Genomic DNA, 15446 nt, shown 5'->3' with positions numbered 1-15446 from the left:
TGGTGTCTTTTGAGAAGAGGAAATTTTGGCACAGATACATGTGCAGCAAGAATGCTGTATGAACATGAAGATGGCAATCTATAAGCCAAGGAGAGAAGGCTGGAACAGATCCTCCCCTCAGAGCTCTCGGAAGGACTGATGCTGCTGACACCTTGAGATTGGAATTCAGCCCTCTGCAACTGCGAGACAAGAAAGTTTTGTTGTTGCAACCATCTGGTTTGTGGTGCTTTGTTACAGAAGCCCCAGGGCACTAATGCCTCAGAGGCAGTCTGGTCAAAGATGGGAGCGAGGAAAAGTTGACCAGACTTTTTATAGGGCCTTCCTTTCCCTGAGAAGACTAAGCAGTGTTTCTCTGAGTTATCTAAAAGAAAGGGCACTCCCTGTGGCAAGACTGGACTGGTGGGTCCTTAGGAAATAATTTCAATTGCTCATGCCTCAGTTTCTCCCTCCATGAAGTTGGTTATAGAGCTTGTGTTCTGAAATCCCCATTATGACTGATTGTTAAGGCAAAGAGTGGTCACACTGATATTCTGAGTTTGAGGCAGGAAGATAAAACTTACATGTGGAGACTTATTAATAAATACTACATCTGAAACGGCTGGCCAAGTGAGTGGACTCTAACTTCCTGAGTCAACCTGTGCAGAGAGGTACAGTCCCTGACTTCCCACCTGATCCTCACAGAACCAGCTCGGTCTTGGCCTTTTGAATATCTAACTTTGACATGATAAAAGACTAAAATGACTCATATACTTGAATAAAGAGTTTCATCTTTCAGTACATAATTCCAGAATATTTCCCCTGAATCGGGGAAAAGGGTGTAACTGCTTGTCAAACTATCTCTGCTACCAGGAAAGAAAAATACAAAAGTATTCCTGCAGGCTTTTTTTTTTTTTTTTTAACTGTAATAGGCCTAGATTCTCATCCTGTCTCTCACTTGAATTATCTCTTGAGTCAGTAGTGAAAGAAATGGTGTTTAGCCCTGCTTCCTTATATGGCAGGGAATGACAATGTGCTTGTCTATTTGAACAGCAATGTGGCTCTCTGACAAATTATAATGATTGGTTATGGAAACCTCCTGCTCTGGTTTCCATCGTATTCCTGAGGAAAGACACAAAACAGACAGCTGTAAGGAAATGGAAAGGGTTGGACTCAGGGAGTGGCACTGAATCTGGCTCTGCCATTTGCCAGCTGTGTGACTTTGGGCAAGTTCTTTAATTTATTTTACTGCCCTGAGGTGGTTATCTTCAACTAGAAGTGCCTGTCACGTAATAAGTGTGCCAGCAAGATATTTGAATGAACTAGCTTATCTTCTTAACCATCTCTAACCTATAAGGGCTAGTGATAACTATCCATCATCCATTTTTATTCACTGTCCCTCCCAAATTCAGTATTTTTCTCCAGATAAGTCTTAATTGTCTCTTCTCTCTGTCTCTCTCATTCTCTCCTCTTTCCTCCCTCTCTCATTCCAGGTCAAAAACTTAACTAGGGGCACCTGGGTGGCTCAGTTCAGTTAAGCGTCGGTCTCCGGCTTAAGTCATGATCTCATGGCTCGTGGGTTTGGGCCCCATCTTGGGCTCTGTGCTTACAGCTCAGAGCCTGGAGCCTGCTTTGGATTCTGTGTCTCCCTCTCTCTCTCTGCCCTCCCCCATTTGTACTCTGTCTCTCTTTCTCTGTCAAAAATAAATAAACATTAAAAAAATTAAACAAAACAAACTTAACTAGAACCCACTACCCCATCCAGCCTCAGGAATAATAAACCCCATTAGCCGTACTAGATAAATATGATTTAGGATATTAAAAGCAACACACATCCAATGATAAGGGTAGGGAAGAAAACTTTGTGGCTGAAAGGAGTGGTGGACGTTGTCTGCTTCTGCAGAGCAGGGCTGTGCAAGCTCCAAAGACAGACAGAAATGGTTAGAAAGTGCTTATGCTGACCTGAAACAGGGTTTCCTACAACTGATATCTACTGGTCCTGGTCCTACCCAATGGAGAACCTGACATGAAAGAAGTTGGCTTCTTCTGCTCCACTGACACAATGGCCATGGAGTAGCCAACCTGGGAGCGTGTGGCTTGGGGTATGGGAACCAGTGGGAGTCCATCCCTATAGACAGACTCACAGGAAGTCAGAGCCGATAGCTGATGATTTTTAATTTAGTGCCCACATGTGCAAAGCAGTTTAGAGATATAATTTCTAATCCTTGTAATTGGAGGAATAATTATCCCCTTCCTATAGGTGAAGAAACAGGCTAGAAAACAGTAAATTTGAGCTATAAACTTAAGTCATCTGGATTCCAAAGTTTGTTCTCAAATAGGTCACACCTTTGGGGCCATACACAAACCAGGGGTCTCCATTGTTGGAGTAATTAGCAACAGGCAGCACAGCATTGTGGACTATGGAGCCAGATTATCCAGGTTTGAATCCTGGCTCTGTCACTTACTGGCCGTGTGCTTAGACATGTTACTTAACCTAATTGTAACTTAGTTTCCTTACCTGTAAATTTGGTTGTTGTATGGAGATTAATTGTTTGATTTTTATCTAATAAACATCTATATGCTACCTAGCATGTGCCAGGCACAGTTCTAGGCATTCAGTAATAACATAATTAGAAAGGAATCAATGAGTTCAAACGTGAATACTGGCTTCAGCTTGCTTTATCAAGAAGAAATTATAGACATTTATTCCTTTACTCATTAACTCTCTTCTGTGTGTGGGGTGAGGCACTTTTTTAGTTTCAAGTCACAGCACTGAAAAACCCAAAGTCCTGTTTCATGGTGCTTATGTTCTAGAGCATAAGAAATGATCAACAAACAAATAAATATGCAATCATAAGCATACATTATGAATCTGCATTCAACAAAGTAAAAGAGGTATTCTGACTGGCTCTCCTGTGCAGAGGCTAATTTTATCCACTTGATACCTTAGGTGAATTAGTAGTAAATGTTTCGCAACAAACTCTGGGAGGTTAAGGGAGAGCAGCGGAGTCTGATTTGTAGCCTTTGCTAATTTCAGTGGTGTTTTTCCATCATACAGATACAATAAATGTAACTAACTTCCAGATCACAGATAATAATAAAACATAAGAAAATAATTAGGGAGGAATGAGTTTTGAGTATTTATTACCTTGGTTTTTAATATAATTTAATTATAAGTTTATCGAATTTAATTTTTAATAATGACTATGTTTAACAGCTGGGTCTCAAAATCTTGAAAATTTAACAATTGGCTTTTGGGAACTAGTATGAGCTGGTTTCCCATACTACGGTTTAGGGAGCATGGAGAGGGGGAACAGTGTCAGAGGGAAATGAGACTGAGTCAGTGTGGTGTCATTATGCGTGTGGATCCTAATCAAATTCCTTGCTCTTCTCCAGCAAGCCCTGCCTTCATGTACACAGTGGAAGCACTGCTCTATAAACCCAACTGCATCGGTACAAACACAGTAGCAATTCTGGCATTCTTACTGGACCAGGTTACTCACGCAGAGATACTTTTAGCTCTATAATCCTCAGTGAATATAATTTATGTCCTTGGTGCTCTGAATACGGTAGATTCTTCTGCACAAGTTACACCTTCAGGATGTAATTCCTGCCTATTGACCCTAGAGATGGATTTTCAGTTCTGCAAAAGCATTTGCCTGAGGCCTCTTGTCTCTTAGGGCTTAGATGCTTCTGAAAGGCCCATCCACAGAAGCGCCTAAACCAGAGACTGTGATGGCCCTGGCCTCAGAGGAGATGCAGGGGGAGCGTGGAGGAAGCTTCTTCCCCCTTCCGCTCAGGATTTGTACATTCCTCACCACAAGGCTGAGGACAGAGAAAAACATCTTCTGTTTTTCCTGGTAAGTTAAATATCTAAAGTAATCTAAACAAACATCCTAAGGACAGAAATACGTAAAGAGAAAATTTTTTCTCAATTCACCCCTCCCCCAAATCCTAAATTTCACTTAGTAATGGTGGCTGGAACAGGAAGTGGAAATACCATGAGAAATTTTATTCTTGCCACATTTCCAATGCTTTACAAAAGCAAACACTGGAAATCTCATCAGAAAACTTGACCTTACAGGGTTGATAGCTTTGTGCCCAAACCAAGAATATGGGAAGCTGGAGGAATTTTCAGACAAATATTCTAGCTCTTCCGAAGAGACTCTTTGGGAAAACTGATTATTTGGAATATAACGCTGTAACTTTCAGAAAGAAATTACACAAAACTAAACAACTAGGCTTCTGAGGAATAAGTTACTCCATACATCTACTATAAATTATTTTAAGCATAGATGTAGAGAACTGTTTCTGAGCCAGGGATTTTAGCAGAATCACCAGAGAGTTTTTACAAACTACAGATGCTGGACCTTGCTCTAGACCTACTGAATCACAATCTCCAGGGGATGGTACTCAGGGATACATGTTTTCAAAAAGCCCTACAGTTGATCCTGATTAAGACACTGGTTAAGGTCTACTGGACTATTGATTATAGGCAAATCGGGCTGTAATGTATAAGCCAAATCCATGGACTGTTTATAACGGGACATTCTCTCTTGCTTCTTTCAGGGGAAGCAATCCATTAGACTGAAATTGTTAACAGCCTGGGACTTAGAAGCTGTGTGTTTCAGAACTGCCTTTGCCACTAATTAACTGGGAGATCTTGGTCAAGTCATTTGGCTTGTTCTTTCATTCAACAGATACTGGGCCTCTGTGATGTGCCAGGAACTGGGTATATATTAATAATAATAATAATAATAAAAAGATGTTCCTGCCCCTATAAATCTTACTGACATTAATCAAAGAAACTTACAAATACATGTATAATTTTACTTGGTATGGTTAGGCTTTAGTTCCTCATCTGCAAAATGAAAAATCACTGGTTCTTTTTTTTTCCAAGCATTTCTTCTTAAAACCGTAAATTTCTTGTCCCAACTTCCACATAATGTCTGTTTTAAGTTCACTAGCTGAGTGAGAAAATACAATACCAAAAGCTACTATGAATTCAATAACTATTTTAAGTAAATTAACATTTTATCTTCATAATGCATCAATGTAATTAGAAAAATAGTAACACATACTGTGCAAGATGTATTATTTACTCAGTTTGTCAAAAACATTTGCTGCATATATGGATTTGTTAACCTCTTGCAATAATTTTGTGGCCTCCCAGGGATCTAAAGTGCAGAGGTTAGGAACCTACGGACCACATCAATGATGTGAAATACATGGTACCTGAGTAGTAATGTCCCTTTTCTTCCACAACAGACATCACTGTCAATGACAGCATCTGTGGCCTCCAGTAAGCCTAGGACTCAGCCTCAGAACCCTTCTCAATACACTGACCCAGATGATCCCTACCAGTTGCTTCGAGCTGGCAAACAGATGAAAAATTATCTGCACCCCCTGGCTAAATGCCTCCTAAGACCCTGCCCAGCTTTAAAAATACAGGATACATGTATTCAGTTCTGCTGTCTTGATAATCACAAATGCCTTCTCCCCTCTCCATATGAAAGTACTCCAAATATTTGAAGACATCCATGTGGCCCCTAATTTTCCTTCCTTTGGGATTATCAGTTCCAGATCCCTTATCTGTTCCTCATATTCTGTTCTCCTGACCCTCCTGGACCGCCTTTGACACTCATTCCAGGATACATATTTGGGAATGCTTCTCTGAGGAACAAGCCAAGAGTAGAGCACATTGTTTTGTTTTGTTTTGTTTTACTTCCTGTGACAGCCATCAAGACAGGTGTTCGGTGAATGAAAGATTACACTACAAACACTGCTTAGAACTGAAACTTCCACTGATTGAGTATGCTTTTATGCATTAAGCTTATGAAATACTGTCATTTACATTGAGAGGTAGTTTTTTATTTATGACAATTATTAAGTCATTATTTATTGAATTTTAAAGATTGCCTTAGTTGAGGGGGGGAGCCATAGCACACCTATGACTCATACAAAGTTTCATGCCAACAAAAACACTCAAGTGTTTTTCTTTAGAATCTTTCTCAAATGGGTAATTCTTATTTTTTCAATTATTAGCGGTGCAAGCTTCCAAGCTAACCTCCCTTAAGATTGGTTCATTGGACAATGCCAAAGTGGTCATCAAATACTGTATGACCCTGACACTGAGTGTTTGCCTCTCCAGGAATTCAGTCACATAAAAATTAGAATGACCTTCACTGGTAGCTGTTGGACATTCAAGCTAATTTGCCTTCCATGCCTAACTTTCTCTTCTAAGTAAAACTGCCCACTGATCTTTTTATTTTCCCCAGGGGTGGCAGTGACTACTGCTCCAGACCCACTGGGAATTCATCCATAAGCATGCCAGGAACCTCTGATACCTCCTCCTGCTAAGGGATTTGCCAAAGACAATAGTTATCAGCTGAACCACTCAGGACTCCTCTCTCGGAATCTGATCAGGAAGCACAGAAGGAATTTTCTAGTCTGTAGAACAACAGGAAGAAGCAGCCACGTGTGCTGCGGCTGAGTTACATTAATAGAAGCACAGAGACCTCTGCTGAGATACTTTGACCCACCTTGATTTAAACCCCATCTTTGAACCCCAGTCCTGTGGTGGCTTCTGTTCTTGGATTTCCTTGCGATCCCATCCCTTTATTATGCCATATGCATCTTACAATCTTGTCCCTTCCCTTGAGCTACCGAAGCCTATTAACATAGATTCTATTTGTTCTGAGCACAGTGCCAGGTGTTCTCGCCCATGTTACTGTACTGGTCTGCACACTGCCTTGCGAATAAGCTGGCTCTTTGTTTCTAAGCCTCTGCCTGCCTTCTGATTTTTGCTGTTTTTCTTTTACTTAGTGGGCTGTGATTCACACGTTAGTCCCTTGTTAAACGTTATTTCCATTCTGGCTTAGACCCTCCTGATCCCCATGGAACTAATGTCCTTGATGCTTCTGGTCCCTGGACCTCTTGGGCACTTTGCCCTGGTCCTGCCCATCCTTAGCACACAGGTGATGTCTGCTTAGTTCCCCAGGTTGAGACAAGGGAGAGGGAATGTTACAGGTGGGTGTGAAAGGAACTAATTACATATTCGTACTTAGTATGCCCCTCTCCAAGTAAGATGAGTCCCTTACAGCCAATGTTTTCATCCGTATATTCACAAAACAATGCCAGAAACCTCAAGAAATGATTAAAAAGCAATTTATCTTCAAGTTATCCATCACTGAAGTATATATAAAGAAAAGCCACGTACTAAAATGAATGCTTACTGAGAACACTCAATTCATTTAAAATACTTCCCCCTCCCAAATATTTATTTTCCTTCAATTACTCCTTGACCGCTGCTTGGCACTCCTTTTATTAAGTTCTTGGTGCTCTCTCAGCACCCACTTCACTGGAGGTACTCCCAGCCTCTCCAGCCCCTACAAGCTCCCCACGTAAAACTGCTTCTCTAGAGATGATCTCCTTTCTTTGAAATGGAGGCCATATGAAGTCATCTACTTCTATGTATCCGTGTATTTACACCATCCTTTCTTCCTTCAAAAAAATCTCGGAAACAGGAAGGGACACCTCCACTCATGCTCCGTTCCCATCCACCCTTGTCTCCAATGGAAATCAAGACCTTACCTCACTCGCCAGCCCAACCACCCCAGGCTCATGGCTTCTCACCTGCCAATCACAAAAGGTGGGTTCACAAAGGACCTGAGGGTTTAGAGTTTTTATCAAGGTTCAAAGGTATCCATGGCAACAACACGGGGAAGAACAATGATAGGCCTACCCCCTCACCTCTCTTGCGTGCCCACAGCCATCCTTTCCTTCCTGCCCACCTCCCACACTCACTCACTGCCAGCCAAAGGTGAGTCTGGGGGTGAAAAGCAGAGTGACTCTTTTCCACAGAGTCTGCTCCAACATCTACTCTGTCTGCTCTAACTCTTCCCTGCTCTGCCAAAAAAAACTGAAGAGGTCTTCCCCTATCATGACCCTTCTGCTGTTTTCTGGGCTTCATTCTAAAGCTGGGGCATTACAAATTGTCCGTGTTGGATCAGAAAAGCACTTGTGTGAACTGGAGTGGGAGGAGTTAGGGAAGTTGGGAGAAATAGAAGACTGGGGGTAGGGAAGTTAGGGAGGCCACCAGGGGTCAGTCACCGGAGAGCCAGCTGGGGATACTAAAGACCGAGGGAAACAGAGGAGTAGAGGCTAGATCCATGGAGCAGTCTGGTCTCAATACCAACAGGAACCACAGCCAGGTGCTCCTGATTACCTCACCCTCTCTACGAGGCCCAGGCTTGACATGCTGGGATTAGTTCCATGCTTTTGGCTGGAGGCAGAGAAACTGCCTCATTTACTAAGGCCTTTCTGTTGTCAGCACCTTGTCACTGGTCTTCTACTCAAGTAGATCTTCGGATTTCTCGGTTCCTGGACAGGGCCTTGCATCACTGACGACCCATCTCATTCTGCCTCCTGATACTTGTGTTCTCCTGGTCACTGATCACCAAGGCCAAAATTTAGACTACACTGGAGGGGACCAGTATTTCCTGGACTCTGGGCTCGGTGTTCTAGAAATAATTAGAATTCAGAAGGTACTAGTCAAGGTACTGAGGAAGGAACAGATAATCAGGGATACTAGGTAAGAAGTGGAGGGTACCAGTCAAGATGAACATAATGTCTAGAGGCCTCAGATTGCACACAGTTTGAAGCAGACAGCCTACAGAAAAGAGGGGTAAACAGCCTCATCTCATTTGGACATCTTCACTACTATAGGAGGTAGGAGAAGCATCAGAATGCCCATTCCACACACGAGGTCAAGAGTTGATGGCTTCCTCAAAGGTCTGGGCTATCTGAGAGGGGAACTAGTGCTAGGACTGAGCTCTCAAGGTAGTGCTTCCAAGTTAAGCCTGAGTTGCAAGTATCTTCTTAAATTACCCAAGGACTCAGAACTTATGGGCATCTCTCTAAAGACAAACTTGGATTAGCTTCATAGATGAAGGCCTTTCGGTAAGTATCTAATAGTTCTATTTTTAGGCTCTGAGAAAATGTACCCAGATATCTCTTTTAAAGTCAGAAAATTCTTTGGCAACATCTAACCTCCTCCTCAGGCTTACCATGCTATTTGCATACCACTTGGTCAGCATTTTCCCCTGTCCCCCCACCATGGCCTCACCCCACCACATTTCCAAGACGTGTGATAGACTGCAGGCAGATGGGGACTGAGCTAATTCCTTTACATGCCTGCCTCTACGTCACTTTTCTGTCTTGCTAAAGATTCACTGAGGAGCAGCCATGCTACTCATGGTATCAGGAAGATACCAGGAGGTTGTCTCCATGACAATTATATGTGTTTTTAAGAAAAGGCCTACTGAAGGACGCCTGGGTGGCTCAGTTGGTTGAGTGTCTGCCTCTTGCTTTTGGCTCAGGTCACGATCTTATGGCTCCTGCAATCGAGGCCCATGTCAGGCCCTGTGCTGACAGCACAGAGACTGCTTGGGATTCTCTCTCTCTGCCCCTTCCCTGCTCGTGCTCTCTCTCTCTCTCAAATAAATAAACTTAAAAAACAAAAGAAAGGGCCGATTGAGGTGCATTTTAGGCTTATCAGACTGGAGACTACCCATGCTGGACTCAGGACCAGCCTATACTATCTGCCACAGAGCAAGAAATCCTCAGGCTAGTCACAAAAGCCAATCAGAATTGTTCATAGCCTCACCATCAGGACATGCTCTAATGTATCTCATTTCAATCCTTCATGCTCAGTTTAAACCTGGTTCTTCTCTTTAATGCAAGAATTGTGTATTTATTTAAAGAAATTTTTCAATCTGAATTATTTAATTTATTCTATTTATTCCATCGGCTTTGAACAATGGAAACAACCCAGCATGTTATCTATGGATCAGTCCTTGCACATTCCTTGTACTGAGATCAATTTTTTATTCGTGACTTTTTGTTCCAGACCTCTGCCATTGTATTTCTCTTTATTAAAATGATTTTTTTTTTTTTTGCACTGCAGTTCCATTGTGCTCTGTTGACCTCCCCATCTGGGGAGATGTGTTCTAGCTAATATTCAATTGGAGGAAAGTAGCACGAAGAGCCGCCTAAAGTTCAATACAAAGTAAAATATCAAATCCCCTTGCTCCATCACATCACTATAGAAAGTAGAACACTTATTTCAAAAAAAAAAATGCCTTCTTGCGGTTGTTGGGGGATGGGGAGCACACAAGGCAGAGAGGAGAGAGTGGTGGCAGCAAAGTTTGAACTTTCAGGGATTTTGAAATGTTGGTTTCAAAATGGAATTTATCCTCAAATCCCAAGATTATAGATTTCCTTCCAAACTGCATTCCCTACATGGTTTAGAGAACAGTTGAAAAAGAAATTGCTCTCCATATTTTGATTGACATTAAAAACGCTGTGAAAATAGTTTGGAACTTGAGCTCTTTGAGGGAAGGACAATAATCAAACTATAGCTTTCACTTGCAGCCCTTTCTCCCACACTTACTCAGAACTGTTCCAGGAAAATTCACAGGGAACTCTGTTCTCATATATCACTTCTAGGAGGAGAGAGGCATTCTCAAGAAAATTATCCCCAAACTTCTAAATACAAAGAGAAAAGATTAATGAATCTCAACACAAAGCCACCTCACTTGACAGAATAAAAGCAAACTGAGTCAGTTGTTTGGAGTTAGAAACCTTTAATATCCAGCTTTATTTAAAAATTATCAGACTTGCCCTTCTTGCCACATACTGCCTAGTCCTCCCCCAAGCTCTAGCCACACATGCCTGGTTTTGCCAAACACATGAGAAAGATTTTACTATTCCAGTTTACAAGTCCATCTGCATAGCCCTGTTAACAGAAGGGATCTATGAATACCAAGTACTTTGTTCTCATCCACTTTTTTTGACCATGTATTACCATAGCACGAAAATTCCCCCACCCTTTACAATCAGCTCTTTCTAAAAGGAATTCCAGACTACTACCAACTTGCTGCCTTGTACTACTGTTTAAGATGCCCAAATATGTCTGACTATCTTGAAATGAAAGCCTGCTTCTCCCTTTCTGGAACGCACTTGTAAACTACATCTTTTCAAATTCTCTAGTCAGGGGCACACTTTCAAACAGAAAAATAAGATTTGTTAAGAAATGGTTTGGTAGGATGTTAAATGTGATTTCTAAAAACACACCCACCAGCACACGCATTCTCTCATTATTAGGTTTTATAGGAAACAGACCTTGGTAGGCATCTTCCTGTCTTGGCAAATATCAGATCAGTTACATTAACCCAACTGGTGCTAAATGCTCTTGCCACGAACTCTGACCTTATTTCCTTGCAGCTCGAGAAGTCCAGTCTTAATTAAATACAGGTAGCAGAATAATACGTAAATGCCTTTGGTTAAGAACCTTTACTTTTTGGCTTCTCATTAACCTAAAAAGTTGTTGTTTCTAAAGCAAAACCTCTTTAAATCTCTGGTAATAAAAGATGTAGGCGAGACCACCGGTGTGGGCAGACTGGCACGGCACGCCTGCTGACCCTGGCCCTGTGGCTATCAGGTAGAATCCCCATTGCACTCCTAAACAAAAGGCTTTCCTTCTCAAGGTTGCCAGTGGTCCCCGAGCATAAGTCTCCGTCCTGTCCCAACTCCAAGAACAGAACTTGAAATCTCATCCTGTTTGTCTTCCGGGAACATCTGCAGGGCGGCAAAGCCCAGTCTGGCTCTGAGAATTTGCATGGTTTATTGGCTTTTACAATCTTGCATCTCCAGCTACCTTAGGCAGGAATGTTGACTGAAACCCGGAGAAAGCCCCCAGACTCTCTGGAAGAGATTAAAAGAAGGCCCTCCATGGCTTACCTCGCGGGCTGCAACTTCTTCCTGGGGACTAAGTCGGAAAGGAAGGACTGATTTCTCTAGCAGGAGCACAGCAAGAGGGCAGGCAGGCAGGCAGCCTAATACACACTGCTCTATTCAATAAAACTCCAGACCGCCCTTCCTTAGCCCCTCCCAGAAGTCCATGCTAAGTGAACACATATCCCCTATGTTTACAGTCGGCAGTCGGTGGTATGCATTGTCCTGTAGTTTTTCTAATAGGCAGCCAATGACGACACCCCGGCCGAGGTGGATGCAGCCTGCCTGTGGAGATGCCTGTCATTCCCTAGGCATGCTCAGGAAATCACTCATCAGAAAAACCGAGACCTAAAAAGCTCTGAAACTGCGCGCAGGCTGCCAAAACCAGCCAGCTACATGCCCTTTTTTGGTTATCCTTAGCAGGGCCTCTGGAAGTGAATCCATTGTCAGGAACAATCATAAGAAATGTTAATCTTGGAGAAAGAGGCTGTCTTGTAGAACACAAACGCAACTTTAAAAAGAAAGCACAGTCTATGAAACAAGAAGTTAACAGTCCATATGTTTAGTGGGGTGGGGGTGGGGAAGGCTTTTAAATTGAGGGAGCCTTAATAGCATATTTCTCTTAAAAGTAGCCATGTATACAAAATGAAATTAAATTGTTCTACAATTTTAAAGTCTGCAATGGCCAGGACCCGGGTCTGTATGTACAGACTACATTCTAACCTGAACGAGGCACAGCCCCCTAAAAATATGTCTACATGTGTTATAAAAACAACTGACAAAAAAAAACTTAGGTCTTTTTTAGTAGGTAATGTTTTCCAGAATAAGTGTAGTGCCAGAAACTCAGCTAGGCAGGGTCCTACAGCCTTGGCGATCCTCACTGGTTTTCCATATCACCCCCCTCTCCACCTCCCCTTTGTCTCCTCAGATTTGGCAACAGGGAGACATTGCTGGCAACTCTGCACAACAGAGAGGGCGTGAAGAGACCCAGCACTTCCTCTGCGACTGCTAGAGACAATGCGTATGCCCACTGAGATGAGACTGCTGTTTTAGCGACTTCTTGAAAGTGCTCCAACCAAGTCTTCCTTGGTAGGACGTGGGCTATGAGAGGGTCAGAATTAGGCAATGCTGAATCAGGATGAAGTTAACTGGCCCACGTGCGCACACAACCTGTGGTTTTGTACTTTTCAATAAAGAATTCACTCAATTCATCAATCAGTACTTAATTCAGTAGTCACAATAACAAAAAATTAGGAGCACTTACTACTTGTCAGGCCAGGAGCTCAGTGCTAGATTTCTGTCTCCTTATCGCTGTGTGTTTAGAAACTGTCTCATCACTGACCAAGAAGACTTAACATATTTTCCTGACTAACTACAAGTCCACAAGCTTGGTCTCCAAAAACCTTAGGTTTTACCATATAAGCCTATTTACGAAGATCTGACCCGAAAATAATCTCTACTTAGGAACAAGTGCCTGCCCTTTGCGCCTTGTACTGAAGACTTGGGAAGTAACTGATCCAGCTGGATGGTTTCCTTCTTCAGTCCTCCAGCATTAGCCAGTTACCCACAGGCATCGATATCAAGCCTATGCTCATCTCTTTCTTGGGAAGGCTGCCTGTCCCGTCTTCCCAACTCCTACTGCAGCACAGCCTGAAAAAGCTACAGAGCAGGCTGCCAGGCAGAGGGAGAGGTGAGCTTCAAGCATCCCAAGTTAGAACTCGGAATGCACTTTCCCAGGGAAACAGAATAAATAATGGCTGGTGGGAACAGTACAGTCAATGCAGCATTTCAAGGACACTATGGCTCAACCAGGCATTTGTGGAGCACCACCGTTTATAAACTTGTTCCTATGGTAAAATGTTTTCTGATCCCAAGTGAATAATTTGGAAATAAACTTTGGGAACATAACCAGTTTCGCTACTGGGGATGTCCCGTATGTGGACAGGTTGTAAAGACAGAATAACCGTTCATAGTCTGGTAAACTGCTGAGCTTGGAAATGTCATGGCACAGGCATCAATGACCTCTGAAAACAACTCAGTTGGTGATGTCTGTGTGAAGATATGACCTGTGTCCAGGGATGTTTGGGGCCCATGCTCTCCAGGCCATATGGTCTGTGACTCAGTGAGGCCTGTTTTAATGCACTGTTTTCCATGGCCACTGCTGATTCAATCCTAAGCCGCATTCTTCCCGCTTGTGTGAGTAATGCCTTTTGGTTAAACAGCATCAGGGCATAATTTGCAATCTATGAATAAAATAAGTACCAGCTTTCCAGAGGAAAGAAAAGTTGCACTACAAATGGGGAAAATATTATCAGCAGGAAACATGGAAAGGACATGCGTTTTGCATGGTTTTTAGAAGATAAATGGCTAAATATTTTTGGGTTCTGTCTTTAGAAAAGAGAAGTATGTTTCCCTAGATAAATTCTGAATACCTCATTTTCAGGGCATAGTGGATGACCAATCATTCAGCCTTTTTTGTGTATTTGAAAGTAGACACTGTGCAAGAACCACATGGTTGGAAGGATAATTTAACAAATTTCATTAGAAAAAAGAAAGAAAAAGATAGATGTTGCCAATCTCTACCATGGGAAACTTCACTTTCACAGTATTTACTTTTTCCAGAAGTCATTTGTAAACAACACTAAAAATACACAGGACTTATACAGAAAATTTTTGTGGAATATAATTCCCACTCAGACCATCCCAGATAAAGAACAGCTTGTCTAGCATAGGCTATATCTACCTAATCAAACCATAACAAATCTAAAGAGACATTTGGAAACATCTGGATGGTTCATTGTATTTTTTCAGTTCCAACTGAGTATTTGGAATCATGTATATAAGTAGTGAGCAATTACATTTCACTTGCAAGTCAGTTTGGGAAAAGTAAAAGCAGGCCACACCTTTTTCATTCAAACCTAAAATCGCTTCAATTAGTTCCATAAAAAAATACATTTTCCAGTTTAAAATATTTACATAATTGAATATAACAGATATTTTGAACATTTTAAAAGGCAGCAAAATACCGCCCCCCCCCACCACACACACACATCTTCTTTTACTCAAATGAAGTATTTCCAGAAACTCAAGTTTAGAAAACAATAAAATCAGACTGGTAAAATGCTGATGCCAAAACTGGACAACAAAGATAGCACAAAAAGAGGAAAACTATCCTAAGTATATTTCTGAGCCTAGATGAAAACAATTAGCACCCTGAATCCAACAGTGTAAAAACAAGGTAAGGCCAATGTGGAGACAGTCCGAATCTGAAAATCTAGTGATTCAGTAGTAAACTAGTATGATACAATGTAAGCAGTTACAAAGTTAAAAAAAAAAAAAAAAAAAAAAGTAGACGAAAGAAAAGAGAAAGATCATCTCAACAGATAAAAAAATAATACTTGGTAAAATTAGCAATCTTACACAGAAAAAACAAAAGTTCTTGAAAAACCAGCAACAGAATCTTTCTAAACATGTAATGAGACCTTTACCAGAATGCTACAGCGAATACTATGCTTAATGACGACATGGTAAAGTATTCTCACTATAATCAATGAAAAGGCAAGGGTGACTATCATCTCTCTACAATTAAAAAATGGGGTGGAGGTCCTAACCAAGACAAAGACAAAGAAAAAAAGAAAGAAGAACTATAGGAATTAGGAAGAAAACAAATGTCT

The 15446-nt window shown here is 41.7% G+C and overlaps 1 protein-coding gene across 10 annotated transcripts in view; it reads right to left on the bottom strand.

The window, feature by feature from the left end:
- The window catches only part of CALD1 (caldesmon 1), a 188924-nt gene extending 176826 nt beyond the window's left edge, over window positions 1–12098 (bottom strand). For 4 of the 10 annotated variants that reach the window (XM_030308478.1, XM_030308480.1, XM_030308481.1 and 1 more), the window contains exon 1: window positions 11779–12097. The gene's annotated coding sequence lies outside the window, so the exon portion shown is untranslated. Of the gene's footprint in view, window positions 1–10429; window positions 10525–11778 lie in introns of all 10 variants that reach the window. The other 6 variants (XM_030308485.1, XM_032592452.1, XM_030308479.1 and 3 more) reach the window with 5 other exon arrangements.
- Window positions 12099–15446: the final 3348 nt, after the last annotated feature.

This window comes from Lynx canadensis, chromosome A2 (assembly GCF_007474595.2).
Source record: "Lynx canadensis isolate LIC74 chromosome A2, mLynCan4.pri.v2, whole genome shotgun sequence".
Taxonomy (NCBI): Eukaryota; Metazoa; Chordata; class Mammalia; order Carnivora; family Felidae; genus Lynx; species Lynx canadensis.
Note: the sequence above shows the minus strand (reverse complement) of the source record. Positions and strands in the feature narration are given on the sequence as shown.